The following is a 12,381-nucleotide window of genomic DNA, read 5'->3' as shown; positions in this document are numbered from 1 at the left end:
TGCCCTTTTTCTGACTGCTGAAAGCTGTATCTCCAGTCTTGCAATATGCTGTGTTTTTTTTATAATTTCAAATTTGTCTCACATCCCCTTTCTTCCTCTTCTGAAAACTCATATTCTATGAAATATAAATACTGCACCATTCCTTTGCTTTAGGAAATCTATTGTATGCTTATATATTAATTTTATTAAAATATAATATGAACTGCAATACACAGTGCTGTTATAAGTATTCACCAGAAGAATATATGAGCAATTGTGACTTCAAGACTCCATGGATTGTTGAGTCTTCCCAATTTTAGAGATGTCAAAACAGTTAAAAATAGTAACAGTGGTAGCCTAAGACCAAAAGCATTCATTAAAAAACATATATGCAACCATTATTCTTTATAGTACTTTGCACAAGAACATCTGAAATCAGCCTAGATTCCAGTGACTATAAATAATGGAATACTATGCAGCTATAACCTTCCTCCCTCCCTCCCTCCCTCCCTCCCTTCCTCCCTCCCTCCCTCCCTCCCTCCCTCCCTCCCTTCTTTCCTTCCTTCCTTCCTTCCTTCCTTCCTTCCTTCCTTCCTTCCTTCCTTCCTTCCTTCCTTCCTTCCTTCCTTCCACCCTTCCTTCCACCGTTCCTTCCCCCCTCCCTCCCTTCCTTCCTCTCTCCCTCCCTTCTTTCCTTCCTTCCTTCCTTCCTTCCTTCCTTCCTTCCTTCCTTCCTTCCTTCCTTCCTTCCTTCCTTCCTTCCTTCCTCCATTCCTTCCACCCTTCCTTCCTCCCTCCCTCCCTTCCTTCCTCCCTCTCCCTCCCTCCCTCCCTCCCTCCCTCCCTTCCTTCCTCTCTCCCTCCCTTCTTTCCTTCCTTCCTTCCTTCCTTCCTTCCTTCCTTCCTTCCTTCCTTCCTTCCTTCCTTCCTTCCTTCCTTCCTTCCTTCCTTCCTTCCTCCATTCCTTCCACCCTTCCTTCCTTCCTTCCTCCATTCCTTCCACCCTTCCTTCCTCCCTCCCTCCCTTCCTTCCTCCCTCTCCCTCCCTCCCTCCCTCCCTCCCTCCCTCCCTCCCTCCCTCCCTCCCTCCCTCCCTCCTTCCTTCCTTCCTTCCTTCCTCCATTCCTTCCACCCTTCCTTCCTCCCTCCCTCCCTTCCTTCCTCCCTCTCCCTCCCTCCCTCCCTCCCTCCCTCCCTCCCTCCCTCCCTCCCTCCCTCCCTCCCTCCTTCCTTCCTTCCTTCCTTCCTTCCTTCCTTCCTTCCTTCCTTCCTTCCTTCCTTCCTTCCTTCCTTCCTTCCTTCCTTCCTTCCTTCCTTCCTTCCCAGAAATTCAGCCAATTGTGATATATGCACTGAATATTTGATATATTCAGTTTGATGCCAAAACTTCAAATCACCATCTTTTCCCTTTCAGCGTGTTACAAACCCTCTTCCAATTTCTCAGGCTGAAAAATCTTTAAACTTTTCCTCCTTTGTGACTCAACTATAGCTATGGCTACAATACCTTGTTAAGATGCCATCTTACTTTTTTTGGTGCAGGAAGTACAAGAGAAGACTCCAAAGTGGTGTTCAGGGAATCTTTGTTCTTAGTCTTAAGAATTTGGGTGAGGTCCTGAGTTGAGGAAGTGCAAAGGTAAGCTTATTCTGAATACATCATCTTTTACAAAATGCTTTGGTCTGATCAGATTCTACCAATATTATCTAGTGACTCCTTAATTCACTCAATAAAAAAATAATTATTAAATTACAAAAAGATCACATGATCAGGTCTACTCGACTTATGACCAATTTACTTTCATTTATACAATTATGTCTAGCTCTTTTGGCGTCCAGGAGTTTCTGTGAGCTTACCATCCATGTTATAGCTCCTAGTTTTTGTGTTTCCTGGTTTTCTCTCAAACTGGGATTTTATTGCAGGCTTTCTCACTTCCTTCAGGTTTTGTTCAAATACTGATCACTCTGAGTCAAAACGATTTCAATACTTCTCTAACTCCCTTCACAGGATAGTTTTATCTAGGAACGTTTCACTTATCTCATATCAGATGTTTTAACTGACTTATCTGCCTAACTCTCTAGAACACAAGTTTATTTAATGTTTTATGCTGAATATACTCCAAGGAGAGAAGTGTCGATGCACAAAAATATTGACTTGATAAGCGAATGCAGATGTATCAGTCTTGCCTTCTTGCTAATTATAAATGATGCTCCACTAGGATTTGTTGTCTGCCATATGCTTTTCCAAACACCCCATCAGAACACATTGAAAGATATGATAGCTTTATAAAAACCCCTGATGATTGACTGCAATTAAACCAAAGGTTTCTCTGCAAATTAGTAGGACCCACAGGACACTATTAATAGGCTTAAAAATATTTAGTGCTGCACCAATGCTCATTTCCAAGCAAAGTTATTGTCCAAAATACGAAGGATGTTGTCTGTTGGTAGCATTTTTCAATTCAACCACAAGACTGTTATGAGTATAGAAATAAAGATGAATTTTATTTAAAAACATATTCTCTTATTTCTAAAAATGTAACATTGTGTCAATTTATTTATTATGACAAATCTTTGGCAAATTGAAAATATACTGATTTTTTAAATATATGAAAAGCATTATTTATAAAGTTTAGGAGAGAAGAATTTGGATGTGAAGAGCGACCCAAGGATCAAATTCACTGTTTTATGACAAATTCTAGGTATATGATATAGAATAGAAATCTTCTACATGTAAGAAAATGGTGAAGAAACTAAATTCTAAGAGTGCTCATGACAGAAGACAAATTTCTATTTTTTCTCCTTTTTTTCTTTTCTTGTATTGATATGTAGAGTGGATGCTAATTGAATCTATTATAATTCTTTTACAATATATGTAAATTACGCCATCATGTGGTATCTCTTAAATTTATAGTGATATATCAAATATATCTCAACAAAATGGAAACTAAAAGAAAAACTTTTAATCTTGTTTTTAAAACTTCCCATGATTTGAATTTCAGATCTTTAATACTGCAAAAAAGTAAAACACCAAAAAGTATATTTCACAATATATCTAACAAATAGTAGGTATATTTGTAGTAAAATTGATGATCTTTGTAGGCTTTTTTTAAGGGAACACAAAAACTTTTCGAAGTTCAATTTTTGAGTACTGTTTTAAAAATATAATTTAATGTTTGCCTACCAACAACATGTAGACACAGGAAATGAGTATGATATAAAGAACAGAATTTCTGACATTGCAGAAGCTTTGCTCAGATCATAGAAGAAATGATAGTCAATACGAATCACCAAAATGTGAGCCATAAACATAGACATGTGCGTTATTATGCATTATTTTGGTTTTTTACATCTTTTGCAATGAGGATAAATATCAGTAGTGAACATTCACAACAAAGTTGGTGAAAATACTATTACTATCCCAAATTTATAGAGATGGGATGTGAAACACAAATAATTTATGAAACTTTGTTCAAAATTATGGAAAATAACAAGCAACTTATCTGGAATACAAACTTAAACAATGTAGCTCCAGAAAAAGTTATCTTTAATACCATAGTATATTGTTTCTTTAATATTATACATAAGCACAAACAAATATTGCATTTCACAATTGTGTAAAATATATTTTTGCATATTTCTTTCTACTTGTAGTATTATTAACCTGTTTGGAAGAATAGAAATGGTATAGAATAGCCCAGAAATGACCCTTTCACTGCAGAACTCAACCTCTTTATGGTCCTTACTCACCGCTTCATGATATTCCCGAATCCCTTGTCATCAAAACAAAATGTTGCTCACATTTACTAATGCTCCTAGGATCTGGAGTTCAGCAAAAAAACAGTGGAGAGAATTATTCCATTTTCCCATTGTGTAACAAAGAGGTTGCCCAGGAACTTTTAAGAATGAGACTCAAAGGCATTGAACACGTACCTGGTGTATGTGGACAGGATTGAATTTGGTCGTGGGGCAATATATACTCCCTTCCCCAATAGTGCTGAGAATATATATTTATTCATATGCATTGATAAATATGTATTCACCATACATATTTAAAGATCTAGAAAAAAAGAAAAAATTATCTTAATACTAATTTAAAAATAAACTTTGAAAGGCAGACGTTTTCTTCCTTCCTTTATAAATACTGCTCAATGTTCAGTCCCTCAAGAAGGAATTGCTAGCATTTGTTTGTTGAGGTCTTCTACTGTAGTTAATTTCAGTAGTCACTCTATTTCTACTGCCATATATAAAAACACAGGATGAGCATTGCTTCTTTCACAAATTTATATGCACAGAATTCTGTCTATCCTGCCAGTTTAATGTCAATCCCTATTTCATATGAACTTTTAAAGAATAATCTTTCAGTCCACATCCCACCGTTGCCACCGTGCAAGCTTGTCTATTGGGTTTGATCCAGAGACTCATAAATTGTTCTTGAAAGAAATCAACTAGCTGCAAAAATCTCTCAGACACCCTTTCTTGCTTGAGACCTCTGGAGGGATCTCAGAGCAGGGAGGGACTGTCCCCTCCCCTAACAGAGCCTTGGGAATCACTCCCATGCCCCAAATCTGCTGCCATGTCTCCGGATGGACTGCTCAGTTAAATATTCTGATTTTTTCTGAAGCACACAGTTGCAACTGTGCTGCTATCCCAGCACACCAGATCAGATAGGATGTTACATAGAAGCTGACCAAAATCAACTAAAAAAACATTAACAGAGAAGTCTTAACTTGCAACAACAGTTTAGCAAACCTTCAATGACTAACATCCCCATGGCAAGATACGACATTTTTCACAAATTTTCTTCTACAGAGGAAATATTTTTTGATCATTCCATTACCTATTTAGTGGTAAACAAGCAATATGAAGTGAATTATTGTGGTTCTGCTATGGGGACAGGCTTGAGGGGCGGTTGGGTAAAAGGAGACAATGGTAGAGGGAAGGTGCTGGTGAGATGGGTATTGGAATATTGAGTGCCTGTAACAAATCATCACGAACACCTTTGTAAACCACAGTGCTTAAATAAGGTGAGGGGTAAAAAGATTAATCTTTAGTCTCTCAAAAATAAACAGTTGACAAATAAAAGACTAGATTTGTATCTGTAACTAAGCATCCATTCAATTAAGTGAGTGGAAATCTGGAAAGAAACACAGTTTCTCTAATGAACACCTTAAATGGTGCTGGAAACAGATTGAACTGACAGCGCTCACAACCTTCGTTTATTCCCCAAGATTTACAATGGCATAGCTCCCCTTTTTAGCAAATTAAACCTTATGTCAAGGCTTCAAATTAAATCCAAACTCTTTTTCCTTTCTCTACAGAAGAAATAAATTGGCCCCACATGCCAGTAGGCAAGGAGAGCTGATAGGAAACAGAACTGAGAGATCCCCCAACCTGGAAGGTGTCAGTGGGCCAACACAACCAGGATAAACAGTCAACTCTACTTAAGTCTTTACATAAAAAACTAAGAAAGGACATAGAATTAAAATAGGATTTTGTGTGTGTGTGCCACAAAAAACCTGGCTGGATATCCAAATTTTACGTTCCTGTGCCGTGCAAGCACTTTATGAGGAATGTGCTTTTTATTCCATTTTTTACATGTTTGTTATGGGCCTTTTTTGTAAAGATTGCTCCAAGTCTAGGTAATAAAATACAAAAATGCAAATAAATGGCCGTGATTAATGCATGGAGAAATCTATGCTTCTATACGTATGAAATATGTAATATCCCTTTCTAAATATTTCATATTCAGAAAAGAAAACCTAGGTTGTTCTTGTTTTCAAAAATCCAGTGCAATAGAAAATCTTGTGAATATATTCTAAAAGTTGCAGAATACAAAGTTCTTAGTTTTATACAACTATTCTGCCAGGAAAATACTCTGATTCTGTTGCTTATATATTACTTGTCATTAATGTCTATATTAAGGATTGACAATTACTTCTCTATAGGAATCTGAAAATGTGGCTCACAGAGGAGAAGAAAATATATATCTAATTATTATCTTAAAATGAATTGTATATTGGTCATCACCCAAATAACACTGCCTAATGTTAAAGATCAGTTTTCTACCAAATTAGTGTATGGTTCTCAGAGGAAGTGGAATAAATTCTAGCACAAAATACTCTGAAACCAATGCTTAATGAAATTTTTCTTGTGAGTTATGACCTTGTTAAAGGGCTTAATTTGGGGGATGTATTTCTAAATGTGAGTGCATGCTTCTTCATCTTCTTCACTGTTCAGATGGGCAATATCATCAAGTTCTGCATAGAAAACTTGAATATGAAAAAAACACTTTAAAATAGTTTGATTCATGTATGAGTGTCTAGATTGGGTCCTAAATCATATATTCTGTCATCATAGATTTGTAAGTTTATTAAGTAGCCCATGAAAAAAATGCTTTTTGGGTAAACAAATGTACCATTGGGCTAATGAAGACAGACATTTCAGAAATAAAATAGATAAATATCTTTATAATCACTAAATGGATATCAAGGGGATAAATATCAAAGCACGTAGATTCCTTTCTGGATAACTTGATTTTTTTAAAAAAAAAATTTTATTAGGGCTGGAGCGATAGCACAGCGGGTAGGGCATTTGCCTTGCACACAGCCGACCCAGGTTCGATTCCCAGCATCCCATATGGTCCCCTGAGCACCGCCAGGGGTAATTCCTGAGTGCAGAGCCAGGATAACCACTGTGCATTGCCAGGTGTGACACAAAAAGCGAAAAAAAAAATATTTTATTATATTGAGTCACCATGAAAAAAAATACAAAGCTTTCAGGTTTAAGTCTCAGTCATATAATGATTAAACCCCCATCCCTTAACCAGTGCACATGTTCCACCACCAAGAATCCCAATATAACCCCCTTCCGCTCAGCCCCCCCACCTAAGTAGCTAATGATCTTTATTTTATTCTCTTTATACTTTGAATACATTCAATATTTCACAGAGAACTCACTATTATTGTTTGGAATTTCCCCCCAACAATCAGACCTGTTGAAAAGTCATCATTTAATAATTTCTTTTCATTGCTAAGAATGAAGATTCTATGAGCTCTCGCGGCCACAACAGCGGCCGTGCGGTTTTGGATTTCTAATATTTTAGTTCAGTTCACAGTCTAGATGCATTTCTGTAAGAAGCCGCTCTAGGTGCCAAAATGGGTTAGAAGACCTCTTAGATCATAGTCTTTAGGAGCAGAGGGTCTGGATAACTTGATTTTAAAAGAAAATTTTTTTAAAATAATCTATCAGAGGTACTTTGAGATTTTGGATTTAATTTAAGAAACTAGTACCTAAAGGTATAAAAAAGGAAATAAGATACAGGGAAAAATGAGAGGATTTTAACATATCAAAAATAAATTCTTATCCAGTTTCTTCTTTTGGATTTTTTAAACTTTCTGGAGTGATAGCACATCGGGTAGGGCATTTGCCTTGCACGTGGTCAATCTGGGTTCAATTCCTCCATCCCTCTTGGAGAGCCCAGCAAGCTACTGAGAGTATCCTACCCAAACAGCAGAGTCTGGCAAGCTACCCAGTAAGAACAAGTCTCAATGGGGACGTCACTGGTGCCCACTTGAGCAAGTCAATGAACAACGGGACAACAGTGCTACAGTGCTCTTTTATAATTAAATATCAGGTTCAGTTTATCTGAACTCCATAGCAGACAACATTTTAGAATACACCAGTTGCCAATGTATATTGTAGCTATTTGGTCTGCAGTTTCTCATGGATTGATGCAACAGAATTGATCTCTGTAGCATAGGATGGTGTAGATTCAACTACAGTCTCATAAGTCTCATAACTCTAGTTATGATATTTAGAGCAAAAATCTGACATATTTTGCTAGGGAAATTTCATTTTTTAAAATTTTATTGAATCACCATGAGATAGTTACAAGCTTTCATATTTGATTACAATCTCACAATTATCAAACACCATCCCTCCACCAGTGCACATTCCCCACTATCAATATCCCGGGTATAACCCCCCTTTACCACCCTCAGCCTGCCTCCACGGCAGACAGTATTCCCCATACTCTCTCTCTACTTTTGGGCATTATGGCTTGCAACACAGACACTGAGAGGTCATCATGTTTGGTCCATTATATACTTTCGGCACACATTTCTCATTCCAACTGATTCCTCCAGCCATCATTTTCTTAGTGATCCCTTCTTTATTCCATCTGCCTTCTCCCCTCTGCTCATGAAGCAGTCTTCCAGCTATGGGGCAATCCCCCTGGCCCTTGTATCTACTGTCCTTGGGTGTCAGCCTCAAGTAATATTATTCTATACTCCACAAATGTGTGCAGTCATTCTATGTCTGTCCCTCTCTTTCTGACTCAGGGAAATTTCATTTTTGATCCTAATAAAATGCTAATGACTCTTGAGATGTGTAATTACATGTATTTAGTACTTGCATAGACACACACAAACAGAGGCCATTTTTAAAGGTATTTAGTGATGATACATTTGCTGTGGTTCACATCTTAAGTGAGCAACAAAGAAATCTTACTCTGGGGTTTCATCATCTGAATAATTCCTGCACGAGTTGTCTGATCAACTCTTTCAGTCATTTTAGGAACTCATGTGATTAAAGCTGTCAGCATTTCTGTTAACAGTTATTTTCTTGGCTTCATAGGCAAACACCCATAAAACCATTTTTTTCACAGATTTTAGTAGTCTATTAAGTAAATTGATTGAAATAAATTTGTCAAATTAATCCTTTTACTGTGTTTCCCTCACGACTGTCCGTACTTGGAAATATTCTGCAACCTTTGCTTTTTTGTTTGTTTGTTTTTTTTTATTAGTGAATCACCATGAGTTACAGTTACAAAATTGTGAACTTTCATGTTTGCATTTTGTTTATATCCCTCCACCAGTGCCCAGTCCCCTCCACCAATGTTCCCAGTATCTCTCCCATCCTCCCACCCCATCCCCCCCATCCCACCCCACCTCTGTGGCAGGGAATTCCCCCTTGTTCTCTCTCTCTCTCCTTTTGGGTGTTGTGGTTTGCAACAGAGGCACTACGTGGCCATCGTGTTTGGCCTATATTTTATTTTCAGAGTGCATCTCCCATCCCCTGCGGGTCCTCAAACCACACTTTACCTGTGTTCCCTTTTCTATGTGACCTGCCCCATCCTCCAGCATGTGGCGCCAGCTTCCAAGCCTTAGAGCCAACCTCCTGGTACTTATCTCTACTATTTTTGAGTGTTAGTCTCCTATTCTGTTATTTTATTTTATATTCCACAGATGAGTGCAATTTTCTATGTCTGTCTCTCTCTTTCTGACTCATTTCACTTAGCATGATACTTTCCATGTTGATCCACTTATATGCAAATTTCATGACTTCATCTTTTCTAACAGCAGCATAGTATTCCATTGTGTAGATATACCAAAGTTTCTTTAACTAGTCATCTATTCTCGGGCACTCAGGTTGTTTCCAGATTCTGGCTATTGTAAACAGTGCTGCAATGAACATTCAAGCGCAGATGTCATTTTGACTGTACTTTTTCGCCTCTCCGGGATATATTCCAGAAGTGTTTTTGCTGGGTTGAATGGGAGCTCAATTTCTAATTTTTTAAGAAGCGACCATACTGTTTTTTTGGAACCAGGGCTGAACCAGTTGGTATTCTCACCAGCACTGTAGGAGGGTCCCTTTTCCCCCATATCCATGCCAACAGTGGTTGCTTTTGTTCTTTTGGATGTGGGCCATTCTCTGTGGTGTGAGGTAGTATCTCATAGTTGTTTTGATCTGCATCTCTCTGATGATTAGTGATGAGGAGCATTTTTTCATGTGCCTTTTTGCCATTCGTATTTCTTCCTTGAGAAAGTTTCTATTAATTTCCATGCCTCATTTTTGATGGGGTTGGGTGTTTTCTTCTTGTAGATTCCAACAAATGCCTTATATATCCCATAAAACGATTTTTAAAAAATAAATATTGGGTCACTTCATGTATATATGAGCCATAACAGCCTGCCTAAGATAATCTATTTGAGTATTGTACATGTATTGAAGATAGATTAAAATGAACCTGGTGGCTGAGTTTTCTTCTATTCAAGCTGAATAATTTATTGAAAAATCTCCTTTTATTAGAAGAAGGCAAACAGTCAAATAACATAGAAGATAATAAATTTTTTCATCATCATAATCATCATCATCATCCTGTTGATCATCAGTTTCCTCAAATGGTCTCAGTAACATCTCCATTCGTCCTAGCCCTGAGATTGTAGCAGCCTCTCTTTACTCATTCTTCCCAACAGTGCTGCATTGGAGGCTCTTTCAGGGTCAGGGGAATGAAACCCATCATTGTTATGGTTTTGGCATATGAATACGCCACAGGGAGCTTGCCAGGTTCTCCCATGTTGATAGGAAACTCTGTAGCTTGCCAGGTTCTCTGAGAGGGAGAACTAGGCTATAATATGCTTCTGGGGTGCATATGCTGCCTGAGCCCATGTGTTGCTTGTTCCCATGCAGCCAAGCACATGTAGCACCTAAAGCACACGTGTCTCCCACATCTCCCCTCTTGAGATGTGTACTTTCATGCTTTCATGTCTAATGCTAGGATGTGTGTAGGGGCTCTTGAGTGCATTACTCTTTCTCTCTTTCCCCCCACTCCACACCTTAAAAATCTTCCAAATAAAATATATTTATTCAATTAAACAACAACAAAAAGATGCTTCTGGGAGCTTGGTTTTATAGTCTCTAGATGTTGGCCATTGATGGGATTACATGGTGCCAGAGGCAGTTTCTGGGTGTGGCCACCTAGCTACTGGAAAATGGGGGACCTGGGCAGAAGAGGCTCAGTTCTGATCTGAGCAGGCTTGCAGATCTCAGCCCCCAGTCCCACACACACACACCTGGGTTCCTTTGCCAGTTTCTTAATGCATGAGGCTCATACACAACTTGTGGAGAGGGGCCTTGAGCATGGCTGTGGCTGGGTTCTGGAGGTCTTTGGAGGCCAGGGCTCTGCTCGGGGCGGAGAGGGCAACTCAACCAACCCCCTCCGAGGGGACCTGGTGAAGACAGCCAGGTGTGGGGGCAAAAGACTCTGCCATGAATTCTTTATATTCCAATTAATTTGGCAATAAAATGCAAGAATATGTGTCCTAACAGAACAAAGAGCAGGACAGCAAGTTAAGAGCCAGAAAATATGAAGTTATGAATGAAGCACACTGTCTGCTGTTTCAGCTGGGTTTCCTCTCCCTGTTCATCCAAAACGTAAAATTTCTATGTCTCATCAATACAATGCATGGGCAAAGAAATTATTGGTCCAGTAAATCTTAATTTTGGAACAGATTTTCCTTTGGTAACTGCATCATTTGAGCTCATTTTACTTTGGTCACTTTTTGCTTCCTTCCAACCAGATGTCGACCCTTAGAATTTTTACCACTGCCAAATGCTTATTTCTTCTAATTCAACATCATCTGTTTATTTTCAAAAGGCACTGAGTGGCTGTGCTGCCTATTTTGCCTTTATGGTTCTGAGAAAAAGTTGTCTAAGAACAAAAAACTTATTTAGGTTTGCATTTATTGCTCAGAATATATAAGAAGAAAATTCAGAGTAATAGCTAAAAGCAATCCCTTACTTTGTAAGGTCTCAGGAGTTAAACTATATATTAGTACTAATAATGGTAGGTAGTTTCTGAAATGAGGCATTATTTGTATAGATATTTTCCCCAAGATTGGTTGTTTAAGAAGAAACTTTAAACATATCACTCACCATTGACTTATGCAACTGCATTTTAGACTTCAAAACTTAAAACAAAAAATCATTCATAGTTGTCTTGTATAAAGGAGCAGAAGTAATGTCCAAGACAAAAAGAAATAGAAATGCAATTCATAAAGTTTCAGACTTAGTTATAGAATATGTGTTAGATATGGTTTCTATATACTAATCTTATAATGTAACTCTAATTTAATAAAACTATTTAAAATTAATATAATTTTTCATTTTAATGGTAAATCTAATTTTTATATGTAGTGTGTTGATAATAAGTAATGTTCAAAATAGTGTTTGGTTAATTTTGTCATGTTTTTAAGTTCTATTAAATGCTTTATTTTTGAAGTAAAGTAAATTATCTCCCATTTTACTGATCTCTGTATCACTGTCACTGTCATCCCATTGCTCATCGATTTGCTCGAGCAGGCACCAGTAATGTCTCCATTGTGAGACTTGCTACTGTTTTTGGCATATTGAATATGCCACTGGTAGCTTACCAGGCTCGGCCGTGCGGGCAAGATACTCTTGGTAGATTGCCGGGCTCTCCGAGAAGGGTGGAGGAATTGAATCCCGTCTCGGCCACTTGCAAGGCTAATGCCCTACCTGCTGCGCTACTGCTCCAGCCCATTTTATCGATAGAAAACACAAACTATTTCAATGCTTTGACAAGAACAGCAGTTTGTAAAGGCC

Source organism: Sorex araneus, chromosome 1, assembly GCF_027595985.1.
Source record: "Sorex araneus isolate mSorAra2 chromosome 1, mSorAra2.pri, whole genome shotgun sequence".
NCBI classification, from domain to species: domain Eukaryota; kingdom Metazoa; phylum Chordata; class Mammalia; order Eulipotyphla; family Soricidae; genus Sorex; species Sorex araneus.
The sequence above is the reverse complement of the archived record's forward strand: the minus strand, read 5'-3'. Positions refer to the sequence as shown.